The sequence below is a fragment of the Brachyhypopomus gauderio genome, chromosome 11, assembly GCF_052324685.1.
Source record: "Brachyhypopomus gauderio isolate BG-103 chromosome 11, BGAUD_0.2, whole genome shotgun sequence".
Lineage (NCBI taxonomy): Eukaryota > Metazoa > Chordata > Actinopteri > Gymnotiformes > Hypopomidae > Brachyhypopomus > Brachyhypopomus gauderio.
Genome location: NC_135221.1, coordinates 2051634 through 2065000, shown reverse-complemented (window position 1 = coordinate 2065000; position 13367 = coordinate 2051634). Strand labels below are relative to the sequence as shown.

General features: G+C 43.7%; 1 non-coding gene and 1 pseudogene across 1 annotated transcript; both read right to left on the bottom strand.

The window, feature by feature from the left end:
* Nucleotides 1-220, bottom strand: part of LOC143527711 (28S ribosomal RNA) — a 5217-nt pseudogene extending 4997 nt beyond the window's left edge.
* Nucleotides 221-819: 599 nt separating this feature from the next.
* LOC143527704 (5.8S ribosomal RNA) lies at nt 820-973 on the bottom strand. The gene has a single exon (XR_013134238.1). It is a non-coding gene; the product is annotated as a 5.8S ribosomal RNA (ribosomal RNA).
* Nucleotides 974-13367: the final 12394 nt, after the last annotated feature.

Here is a 13367-nt window from a genome sequence, read left to right as displayed (position 1 = left end):
GGGCTGAGCCTCCATCAGAAGGACTCAGGCCCCCGGCCCACGCCGAGAGAAAGCAGACTTCCGTACGCCACATTTCCCCTCGCCCCGGGCGGGACGGGGGATTTGGCGCTGGGCTCTTCCCTCTTCGCTCGCCGCTACTGAGGGAATCCTTGTTAGTTTCTTTTCCTCCGCTTAGTAATATGCTTAAATTCAGCGGGTCGTCTCGTCTGATCTGAGGTCGCGTTCGAATGGGGGCAGCACGCCGGTGTGGGAACCGGACGCGCGCCTGAGCCGCCGGTGGCGGTGGGAGGGAGAGGACCCCCACGCGCACACGCGCACCGGGCTGGCAGACACAGGGTCGGTCTCGGCCTCTGCCTCGGACAAGAGGGAGGGAGGGACAGCACACCGTGAGAGGGAGACGCTGGAGGGAGGCACGTCTTGGGCCCCCATAGGACGACGCACCAACCCGAACCAACCGATACACCCGCGCGACCACGCATCCTCCTGCCGGCCTGGTGAGGAAGGGGGAGACACGCACGCGGGCAGCCTGAATGGTTGCCCACCGGCAGCCGCGTGCGCGCTTCTTCCTCGGCCGTAGGAGTATTGCGGGGCCCCTGGAGGACCAGGATCGGGGTGATCGAGAGGCAGGGAGGCCGCAGCCTACGGGGAGACGAGCTCCACAGCGAAACCTAACACGGAGCGTGTGACCCCTCTCTCTAGCCGGGGAGCTAGAGGACCGGGACGCGTCTGAATTTAGGAAGACGGAGGTGACCAGGGCCACCTTCGAACCTCCAACCGCGGTCTTGCCCATTACAGGCACAGTCCGAATGATGGGAATAGCGACCCTCAGACAGGCGTAGCCCTGGGATGAACCCAGGGCCGCAATGTGCGTTCGAAGTGTCGATGATCAATGTGTCCTGCAATTCACATTAGTTCTCGCAGCTGGCTGCGTTCTTCATCGACGCACGAGCCGAGTGATCCACCGCTAAGAGTTGTACTCTTGGTTTTTTCGTGAGAGGCACCAAACATGATAAATGGTTTTTACCATTTTTCAAGTGACGGGCGCCCCGCCGTAGTGCCTGACCCGAGGGACAGGCACCCGAGCACGGGGTCTTTAAACCCGCAGCCCTCTGTGGGCCCCCTCCACACTCGGCACCCGCCCTGTCCGTCTCGGAGGACTGGGTGAGCACGCGTAGCAACGGGGTGTTGGAAAGGGGTGTGTGAATACTGAAGGACCCAGAGGCCTACCTCGTCACCGCCCGCCATGCTCCCAGGAAGGGAGGAGCACTCGTAGCGCTGCCCGAGGTGAGCTTGGGAGCTACAGCACACAGTGAACCCCTCTCCTCACCCGCCGCCCGCCATGTCCACCCCTCCCTGCGGAGAGGAGCACGCGTAGCACCGGGGTGTGGAGGGTGTGAAGACTAAAGCCACCAGGGGGACCACCCAGTCAGCGTCCGCCATGTCTCCAGTACAGGAGAGCACTCGTAGCGCTGCCTGAGGCGGGGTTGATGAGCTAGAGTCCACACGTGGCCCTCCCCATCACCGCCCGCCATGCCTCCGGTAAGGGAGAGCACTCGTAGCGCTGTATGGGGTTGGTTCGAAGACTAGTAGGTACCCGTCACCCGACGAAAAATGGAAGGCAACGGCCACACACGCGCAACCGCTTTGACGACGTCTGAGCCCAGGAAGACAAAGGTGGCGTGAGCCTCCTGCGAACCTCCCAACGCGAGTCTGGTCCTTTACGGGCACAGTCCCGATTTATAGCAACAGACGTAGGGTGCGTGGTGGTGCCGTGAGCCTGAGGTCACCGAATGTGGAAAACCCCACGCACGCCGACAGAGAGAGAGGGCCTCGCGGCCCAGACTCACGCCATTGTGCGTGTGGAAACCGGCCGTAACCGTGTTTTTTAGCGCTTCGCACGAGCCAGAGAGTACCGAGGAGGTGCGCTCGAGATGGGGGGCTGTTTGGAGAGAACAGACCAGCTTGCGCCATCGCTGTTCAGGCGTTAAACATATGATGATCTCCAGTCCGGTACCGAAGCGCACAACCCTTTCCCCAGAGGCCCGAGGAGACGCACAGAGGCTGGGAGGAGGCGCGCCGGGCGGCGCTACCCGTTAATGATCCTTCCGCAGGTTCACCTACGGAAACCTTGTTACGACTTTTACTTCCTCTAGTTAGCGCAGCAACATCCCAATCCCAATCTATTAAGTGGCCAATTGACGGCCCCAAAGGGGGGCTGCGCGCCGAAGCCCCCAGATTTTTGCCGGGTCGGTGGATGGGTCAGGCCTCGAGGGGGGGACCCCCAAAGACGAGGGGAGTTGTCCCCCCGCCTCTAGCGCCCCCATGAGGCCGGCAATAAATTATTGAAAAACGGGCGTTTTTCGAGCGATACGCAGTTCGGCCACAGTGTGGAGCACATCCAAATAAATTGGAAGTGGGATAGGTAAGTAAAAAACGTCCCACTTCCAATTTATTTTTCCGATTATTATGGGATGCCTAATCAAATAGATTGCAAATGGGATGTTTTGTGATTACCTATCCCACTTCCAATCTATTTCAGCTATTATGGGATGCCTATTCAAATAGATTGCAATTGGGATGTTTTGTGATTACCTATCCCACTTCCAATCTATTTCAGCTATTATGGGATGCCTATTCAAATAGATTGCAATTGGGATGTTTTGTGATTACCTATCCCACTTCCAATCTATTTCAGCTATTATGGGATGCCTATTCAAATAGATTGCAATTGGGATGTTTTGTGATTACCTATCCCACTTCCAATCTATTTCAGCTATTATGGGATGCCTATTCAAATAGATTGCAATTGGGATGTTTTGTGATTACCTATCCCACTTCCAATCTATTTCAGCTATTATGGGATGCCTATTCAAATAGATTGCAATTGGGATGTTTTGTGATTACCTATCCCACTTCCAATTTATTTCCATTATTATGGGATGCCTATTCAAATAGATTGCAATTGGGATGTTTTGTGATTACCTATCCCACTTCCAATCTATTTCAGCTATTATGGGATGCCTATTCAAATAGATTGCAATTGGGATGTTTTGTGATTACCTATCCCACTTCCAATCTATTTCAGCTATTATGGGATGCCTATTCAAATAGATTGCAATTGGGATGTTTTGTGATTACCTATCCCACTTCCAATCTATTTCAGCTATTATGGGATGCCTATTCAAATAGATTGCAATTGGGATGTTTTGTGATTACCTATCCCACTTCCAATCTATTTCAGCTATTATGGGATGCCTATTCAAATAGATTGCAATTGGGATGTTTTGTGATTACCTATCCCACTTCCAATCTATTTCAGCTATTATGGGATGCCTATTCAAATAGATTGCAATTGGGATGTTTTGTGATTACCTATCCCACTTCCAATTTATTTCCATTATTATGGGATGCCTATTCAAATAGATTGCAATTGGGATGTTTTGTGATTACCTATCCCACTTCCAATCTATTTCAGCTATTATGGGATGCCTATTCAAATAGATTGCAATTGGGATGTTTTGTGATTACCTATCCCACTTCCAATCTATTTCAGCTATTATGGGATGCCTATTCAAATAGATTGCAATTGGGATGTTTTGTGAGTACCTATCCCACTTCCAATCTATTTCAGCTATTATGGGATGCCTATTCAAATAGATTGCAATTGGGATGTTTTGTGATTACCGATCCCACTTCCAATCTATTTCCACTATTATGGGATGCCTATTCAAATAGATTGCTATTGGGATGTTTTGTGATTACCTATCCCACTTCCAATCTATTTCAGCTATTATGGGATGCCTATTCAAATAGATTGCAATTGGGATGTTTTGTGATTACCTATCCCACTTCCAATCTATTTCAGCTATTATGGGATGCCTATTCAAATAGATTGCAATTGGGATGTTTTGTGATTACCTATCCCACTTCCAATCTATTTCAGCTATTATGGGATGCCTATTCAAATAGATTGCAATTGGGATGTTTTGTGATTACCTATCCCACTTCCAATTTATTTCCATTATTATGGGATGCCTATTCAAATAGATTGCAATTGGGATGTTTTGTGATTACCTATCCCACTTCCAATCTATTTCAGCTATTATGGGATGCCTATTCAAATAGATTGCAATTGGGATGTTTTGTGATTACCTATCCCACTTCCAATCTATTTCAGCTATTATGGGATGCCTATTCAAATAGATTGCAATTGGGATGTTTTGTGATTACCTATCCCACTTCCAATCTATTTCAGCTATTATGGGATGCCTATTCAAATAGATTGCAATTGGGATGTTTTGTGATTACCTATCCCACTTCCAATCTATTTCAGCTATTATGGGATGCCTATTCAAATAGATTGCAATTGGGATGTTTTGTGATTACCTATCCCACTTCCAATCTATTTCAGCTATTATGGGATGCCTATTCAAATAGATTGCAATTGGGATGTTTTGTGATTACCTATCCCACTTCCAATCTATTTCAGCTATTATGGGATGCCTATTCAAATAGATTGCAATTGGGATGTTTTGTGATTACCTATCCCACTTCCAATCTATTTCAGCTATTATGGGATGCCTATTCAAATAGATTGCAATTGGGATGTTTTGTGATTACCTATCCCACTTCCAATCTATTTCAGCTATTATGGGATGCCTATTCAAATAGATTGCAATTGGGATGTTTTGTGATTACCTATCCCACTTCCAATTTATTTCCATTATTATGGGATGCCTATTCAAATAGATTGCAATTGGGATGTTTTGTGATTACCTATCCCACTTCCAATCTATTTCAGCTATTATGGGATGCCTATTCAAATAGATTGCAATTGGGATGTTTTGTGATTACCTATCCCACTTCCAATCTATTTCAGCTATTATGGGATGCCTATTCAAATAGATTGCAATTGGGATGTTTTGTGAGTACCTATCCCACTTCCAATCTATTTCAGCTATTATGGGATGCCTATTCAAATAGATTGCAATTGGGATGTTTTGTGATTACCGATCCCACTTCCAATCTATTTCCACTATTATGGGATGCCTATTCAAATAGATTGCTATTGGGATGTTTTGTGATTACCTATCCCACTTCCAATCTATTTCAGCTATTATGGGATGCCTATTCAAATAGATTGCAATTGGGATGTTTTGTGATTACCTATCCCACTTCCAATCTATTTCAGCTATTATGGGATGCCTATTCAAATAGATTGCAATTGGGATGTTTTGTGATTACCTATCCCACTTCCAATCTATTTCAGCTATTATGGGATGCCTATTCAAATAGATTGCAATTGGGATGTTTTGTGATTACCTATCCCACTTCCAATTTATTTCCATTATTATGGGATGCCTATTCAAATAGATTGCAATTGGGATGTTTTGTGATTACCTATCCCACTTCCAATCTATTTCAGCTATTATGGGATGCCTATTCAAATAGATTGCAATTGGGATGTTTTGTGATTACCTATCCCACTTCCAATCTATTTCAGCTATTATGGGATGCCTATTCAAATAGATTGCAATTGGGATGTTTTGTGATTACCTATCCCACTTCCAATCTATTTCAGCTATTATGGGATGCCTATTCAAATAGATTGCAATTGGGATGTTTTGTGATTACCTATCCCACTTCCAATCTATTTCAGCTATTATGGGATGCCTATTCAAATAGATTGCAATTGGGATGTTTTGTGATTACCTATCCCACTTCCAATCTATTTCAGCTATTATGGGATGCCTATTCAAATAGATTGCAATTGGGATGTTTTGTGATTACCTATCCCACTTCCAATTTATTTCCATTATTATGGGATGCCTATTCAAATAGATTGCAATTGGGATGTTTTGTGATTACCTATCCCACTTCCAATCTATTTCAGCTATTATGGGATGCCTATTCAAATAGATTGCAATTGGGATGTTTTGTGATTACCTATCCCACTTCCAATCTATTTCAGCTATTATGGGATGCCTATTCAAATAGATTGCAATTGGGATGTTTTGTGAGTACCTATCCCACTTCCAATCTATTTCAGCTATTATGGGATGCCTATTCAAATAGATTGCAATTGGGATGTTTTGTGATTACCGATCCCACTTCCAATCTATTTCCACTATTATGGGATGCCTATTCAAATAGATTGCTATTGGGATGTTTTGTGATTACCTATCCCACTTCCAATCTATTTCAGCTATTATGGGATGCCTATTCAAATAGATTGCAATTGGGATGTTTTGTGATTACCTATCCCACTTCCAATCTATTTCAGCTATTATGGGATGCCTATTCAAATAGATTGCAATTGGGATGTTGGCCACTACCCACCCCAGGTGGGCTTGTACAAGTTCAGGAATGTCGTAGGGGTCCGAAACTTGATAGGGGGGTAGTGTGGGACCCCCTAAACAACATATTGAAGCCCCGCCCCCTAAAAGTGGGCGTGGCCGGAAGTAGGTGTTCCCATGGGCCGATCGGCTCGAGACTTGATAGGGGGGTAGTGTGGGACCCCTAAAACAACATATTTAAGCCCCGCCCCTAAAAGTGGGCGTGACCGGAAGTAGGTGTTCCCATGGGCCGATCGGCTCAAAACTTTGCAGAGGAGTTCTATTTGGGACCACAAACAACATACTAAAAGCTCGTGTCCGTAGGTGGTCGGGAAGTCGAAAAATGAACCAGGAAGTGGAACAGGAAGTGACTTTCCCGAGGTCGTAGGGTCATGAAATTTCATAGGGGAGGTCTGGGGGGGCACTGGAGCAACATACTGTAAGCACGAGTCCGAAAGCCAAGCGGAATTTTTACACCACTAACCCAAACTCTATCGCATCCCAATTCCAATTTATTTCCATCAGTCAAATAAATTGGAATTGGGATGCCATTCAAATAAATTGGAATTGGACAATTTGTACTTACCAATCCCAATTCCAATCTATTTCAATGAAACCCCATTCAAATAAATTGGAATTGGACAATTTGTACTTACCGATCCCAATTCCAATCTATTTCAATGGGATCCCAATTCCAATTTATTTCCATCAGTTAAATAAATTGGAATTGGGATGCCATTCAAATAAATTGGAATTGGACGATTTGTACTTACCAATCCCAATTCCAATCTATTTCAATGAAACCCCATTCAAATAAATTGGAATTGGACAATTTGTACTTACCGATCCCAATTCCAATCTATTTCAATGGGATCCCAATTCCAATTTATTTCCATCACTTAAATAAATTGGAATTGGGATGCCATTCAAATAAATTGGAATTGGACAATTTGTACTTACCAATCCCAATTCCAATCTATTTCAATGAAACCCCATTCAAATAAATTGGAATTGGACAATTTGTACTTACCGATCCCAATTCCAATCTATTTCAATGGGATCCCAATTCCAATTTATTTCCATCACTTAAATAAATTGGAATTGGGATGCCATTCAAATAAATTGGAATTGGACGATTTGTACTTACCAATCCCAATTCCAATCTATTTCAATGAAACCCCATTCAAATAAATTGGAATTGGACAATTTGTACTTACCAATCCCAATTCCAATCTATTTCAATGGGACCCCATTCAAATAAATTGGAATTGGACAATTTGTACTTACCGATCCCAATTCCAATCTATTTGAATGGGATCCCAATTCCAATTTATTTCCATCACTTAAATAAATTGGAATTGGGATGCCATTCAAATAAATTGGAATTGGACAATTTGTACTTACCGATCCCAATTCCAATCTATTTCAATGGGATCCCAATTCCAATTTATTTCCATCACTTAAATAAATTGGAATTGGGATGCCATTCAAATAAATTGGAATTGGACGATTTGTACTTACCAATCCCAATTCCAATCTATTTCAATGAAACCCCATTCAAATAAATTGGAATTGGACAATTTGTACTTACCGATCCCAATTCCAATCTATTTCAATGGGACCCCATTCAAATACATTGGAATTGGACGATTTGTACTTACCAATCCCAATTCCAATCTATTTCAATGGGACCCCATTCAAATAGATTGGAATTGGACGATTTGTACTTACCGATCCCAATTCCAATCTATTTCAATGGGACCCCATTCAAATAAATTGGAATTGGACAATTTGTACTTACCGATCCCAATTCCAATCTATTTCAATGGGACCCCATTCAAATAAATTGGAATTGGACGATTTGTACTTACTGATCCCAATTGCAATCTATTTGAATGGGATCCCAATTCCAATTTATTTCCATGTGTCAAATAGATTGGAATTGGGATGATTCATGATTACCATCCCTTTTCCAATACACTCACTCACACACTCATACACACTCACTCACACACAAACACACACACACACTCATGCACACACACATACACACACTCACACACACACAGACTCATACACACTCACTCACACACAAACACACACACACTCATGCACACACACATACACACACTCACACACACACAGACTCATACACACTCACTCACACACAGACTCATACACACACATATACACACTCACTCACACACACTCTCATACACACACACATATACACACACACACACACACACACATACACACACTCATACACACACACACACATGTCTGAGTCCCACTGACTCACTGTGTGAATGTTTTGAAGTTTGCACAAAGTCATAATTTGGCTGAAAAAAAACTGCATCCCAATTCCAATTTATTTGACTGATGGAAATAAATTGGAATTGGGATGCCATTCAAATAAATTGGAATTGGACGATTTGTACTTACCGATCCCAATTCCAATCTATTTCAATGGGACCCCATTAAAATAAATTGGAATTGGACGATTTGTACTTACCAATCCCAATTCCAATCTATTTGAATGGGACCCTATTCAAATAAATTGGAATTGGACAATTTGTACTTACCGATCCCAATTCCAATCTATTTCAATGGGACCCCATTCAAATAAATTGGAATTGGACAATTTGTACTTACCGATCCCAATTCCAATCTATTTGAATGGGATCCCAATTCCAATTTATTTCCATCACTTAAATAAATTGGAATTGGGATGCCATTCAAATAAATTGGAATTGGACGATTTGTACTTACCGATCCCAATTCCAATCTATTTCAATGGGATCCCAATTCCAATTTATTTCCATTACTTAAATAAATTGGAATTGGGATGCCATTCAAATAAATTGGAATTGGACGATTTGTACTTACCGATCCCAATTCCAATCTATTTCAATGAAACCCCATTCAAATAAATTGGAATTGGACAATTTGTACTTACCGATCCCAATTCCAATCTATTTCAATGGGACCCCATTCAAATAAATTGGAATTGGACAATTTGTACTTACCGATCCCAATTCCAATCTATTTCAATGGGATCCCATTCAAATAAATTGGAATTGGACAATTTGTACTTACCGATCCCAATTCCAATATATTTGAATGGGATCCCAATTCCAATTTATTTCCATCAGTCAAATAAATTGGAATTGGGATGCCATTCAAATACATTGATTTCTAAGTTTTTTTTTCTTATCACTAAAACACTTCAAAAACCATTTATCCATGCTCCCCATGTCTGGTTTATGCAAGCTGGGTGTTCAGAGTTGTCAGACTGTGGTGTCCAAAACCCCACTATTTTGATGACTTGAATAAATTGGAAGTGGGATCTCCAGATCTCAGCTTTGGAACATGATAGCACGATTCTTTTACCACTCCTCTCTAAGTTTGAGTCCTCCTAACTCACTGTGTGAGTTTGGTGAAGTTTGCAGAAAGTCAAAATTTTGCCTCAAAAAAACACACACTAACCCCTTAGAGTTTTTTTGAGCCAAAATTTTGACTTTCTGCAATCTTCTCCAAACTCACACAGTGAGTCAGGCACACCTAAACTTAGTGCTGAGCGTTGAAATTTTCAAGCTATGTCATTCTAAGGCTGAGATCTGACGATCCCACTTCCAATTTATTCAAGTCATCAAAATAGTGGGGTATTGGACAGTGGAACTTCAAAACTCTGACCACTCAGTTTGCATCAGACAGACATGGGGAGTATGGATAAATGGTTTTCTAAGCTTAAAATAAGTGTTTTTTAAAATAACTTATAACCTCATTTTACTGCATCCCAATTCCAATTTATTTCCATCAGTTAAATAAATTGGAATTGGGATGCCATTCAAATAAATTGGAATTGGACGATTTGTACTTACCGATCCCACTTCCAATCTATTTGAATGGGATCCCAATTCCAATTTATTTCCATCAGTCAAATAAATTGGAATTGGGATGCCATTCAAATAGATTGGAATTGGGATCGGTAAGTACAAATCGTCCAATTCCAATCTATTTGAATGGGGTCCCATTCAAATAGATTGGAATTGGGATCGGTAAGTACACAACGTCCCACTTCCAATCTATTTGAATGATGTCCCACTTCCAATCTATTTCCCTGTGTCTAATAGATTGGAATTGGGATGAGTCATGATTACCATCCCTTTTCCAATACACACACACACATACACACTCACTCACACACACTCATACACACTCACACACACACACAAACACACACACACACACACTCATACACACACATATACACACTCACTCACACACACACTCATACACACACTCATACACACTCACTCATACACACACATACACACTCACTCACACACACACACACTCACACACACTCACACACACATGTATGAGTCCCCCTGACTCACTGTGTGCATGTGGTGAAGTTTGCACAAAGTCATAATTTGGCTGAAAAAACAGCATCCCAATTCCAATCTATTTGACACGTGGAAATAAATTGGAATTGGGATGCTATTCAAATAGATTGGAATTGGGATCGGTAAGTACAAATCGTCCAATTCCAATCTATTTGAATGGGGTCCCATTCAAATAGATTGGAATTGGGATCGGTAAGTACAAATCGTCCAATTCCAATCTATTTGAATGGGGTCCCATTCAAATAGATTGGAATTGGGATCGGTAAGTACAAATCGTCCAATTCCAATCTATTTGAATGGGGTCCCATTCAAATAGATTGGAATTGGGATCGGTAAGTACAAATCGTCCAATTCCAATCTATTTGAATGGGGTCCTTAAGGCCTACGACTACAGCGCAATAGATTAATGGCTGCCATACGCCAACGCTTCGAGCTACGGACTTGCAACTTGGGATGGTCCATCGGGCCATCACAGAGACGACCTCGACCGATTTTGGGACCTCTACGTCAAATTTTGGCCCCTCAGGGGCCCCAAATGTATGAAAATTTGGGTTTGACCTTAAGGCCTACGACTACAGCGCAATAGATTAATGGCTGCCATACGCCAACGCTTCGAGCTACGGACTTGCAACTTGGGATGGTCCATCGGGCCATCACAGAGACGACCTCGACCGATTTTGGGACCTCTACGTCAAATTTTGGCCCCTCAGGGGCCCCAAATGTATGAAAATTTGGGTTTGACCTTAAGGCCTACGACTACAGCGCAATAGATTAATGGCTGCCATACGCCAACGCTTCGAGCTACGGACTTGCAACTTGGGATGGTCCATCGGGCCATCACAGAGACGACCTCGACCGATTTTGGGACCTCTACGTCAAATTTTGGCCCCTCAGGGGCCCCAAATGTATGAAAATTTGGGTTTGACCTTAAGGCCTACGACTACAGCGCAATAGATTAATGGCTGCCATACGCCAACGCTTCGAGCTACGGACTTGCAACTTGGGATGGTCCATCGGGCCATCACAGAGACGACCTCGACCAATTTTGGGACCTCTACGTCAAATTTTGGCCCCTCAGGGGCCCCAAATGTATGAAAATTTGGGTTTGACCTTAAGGCCTACGACTACAGCGCAATAGATTAATGGCTGCCATACGCCAACGCTTCGAGCTACGGACTTGCAACTTGGGATGGTCCATCGGGCCATCACAGAGACGACCTCGACCGATTTTGGGACCTCTACGTCAAATTTTGGCCCCTCAGGGGCCCCAAATGTATGAAAATTTGGGTTTGACCTTAAGGCCTACGACTACAGCGCAATAGATTAATGGCTGCCATACGCCAACGCTTCGAGCTACGGACTTGCAACTTGGGATGATCCATCGGGCCATCACACAGATGACCTCGACCGATTTTGGGACCTCTACGTCAAATTTTGGCCCCTCAGGGGCCCCAAATGTATGAAAATTTGTATTTGACCTTAAGGCCTACGACTACAGCGCCATAGATTAATGGCTGCCATACGCCAACGCTTCGAGCTACGGACTTGCAACTTGGGATGGTCCATCGGGCCATCACAGAGACGACCTCGACCGATTTTGGGACCTCTACGTCAAATTTTGGCCCCTCAGGGGCCCCAAATGTATGAAAAATTGTATTTGACCTTAAGGCCTACGACTACAGCGCCATAGATTAATGGCTGCCATACGCCAACGCTTCGAGCTACGGACTTGCAACTTGGGATGGTCCATCGGGCCATCACAGAGACGACCTCGACCGATTTTGGGACCTCTACGTCAAATTTTGGCCCCTCAGCATCCCCAAATGTATGCTCGTGACCTCTCTGTGTTAGAAAAAAATCACTTTCAAAAGTTAGCCACGCCCAATCCGTATGACCTAAGGGTCTGTGCTCGGAGTATCTTCCTCAGTGGGTGGGGTATATTAACACTCTGGAAGCACGTGTGGATACGTGCAGGTTTGGTCCTTCAGGGGCCCCGCACACATGGTCTTGTGCTTTAAGTGTTAGAGGAGATTCTGCCTAAAAGTGCAAATTCAAATGATAGCCACACCCAAACCATATGACCTATGAGTCTGTGCATGCACTATCTTTATCAATTTGTTGGGTCTAATAACACTCTGCAGGCACGTGTGGATACGTGCAGGTTTGGTCCTTCAGGGGCCCCGCACACATGGTCTTGTGCTTTAAGTGTTAGAGGAGATTCTGCCTAAAAGTGCAAATTCAAATGATAGCCACACCCAAACCATATGACCTTTGAGTCTGTGCATGCACTATCTTTATCAATTTGTTGGGTCTAATAACACTCTGCAGGCACGTGTGGATACGTGCAGGTTTGGTCCCTCAGGGGCCCCGCACACATGGTCTTGTGCTGTGTTAGAAGAGTTACTGCCTAAAAGAGCAAATTCAAATGATAGCCACACCCAAACCATATGACCTTTGGGTCTGTGCATGCACTATCTTTATCAATTTGTTGGGTCTAATAACACTCTGCAGGCACGTGTGGATACGTGCAGGTTTAGACTCTCAGGGGCCACAAGTGTGTGTGTTGCTCCTATTAAAAAAGGCCTACACAGCAACACGTTGACTGCTGCCAAACGCCAAC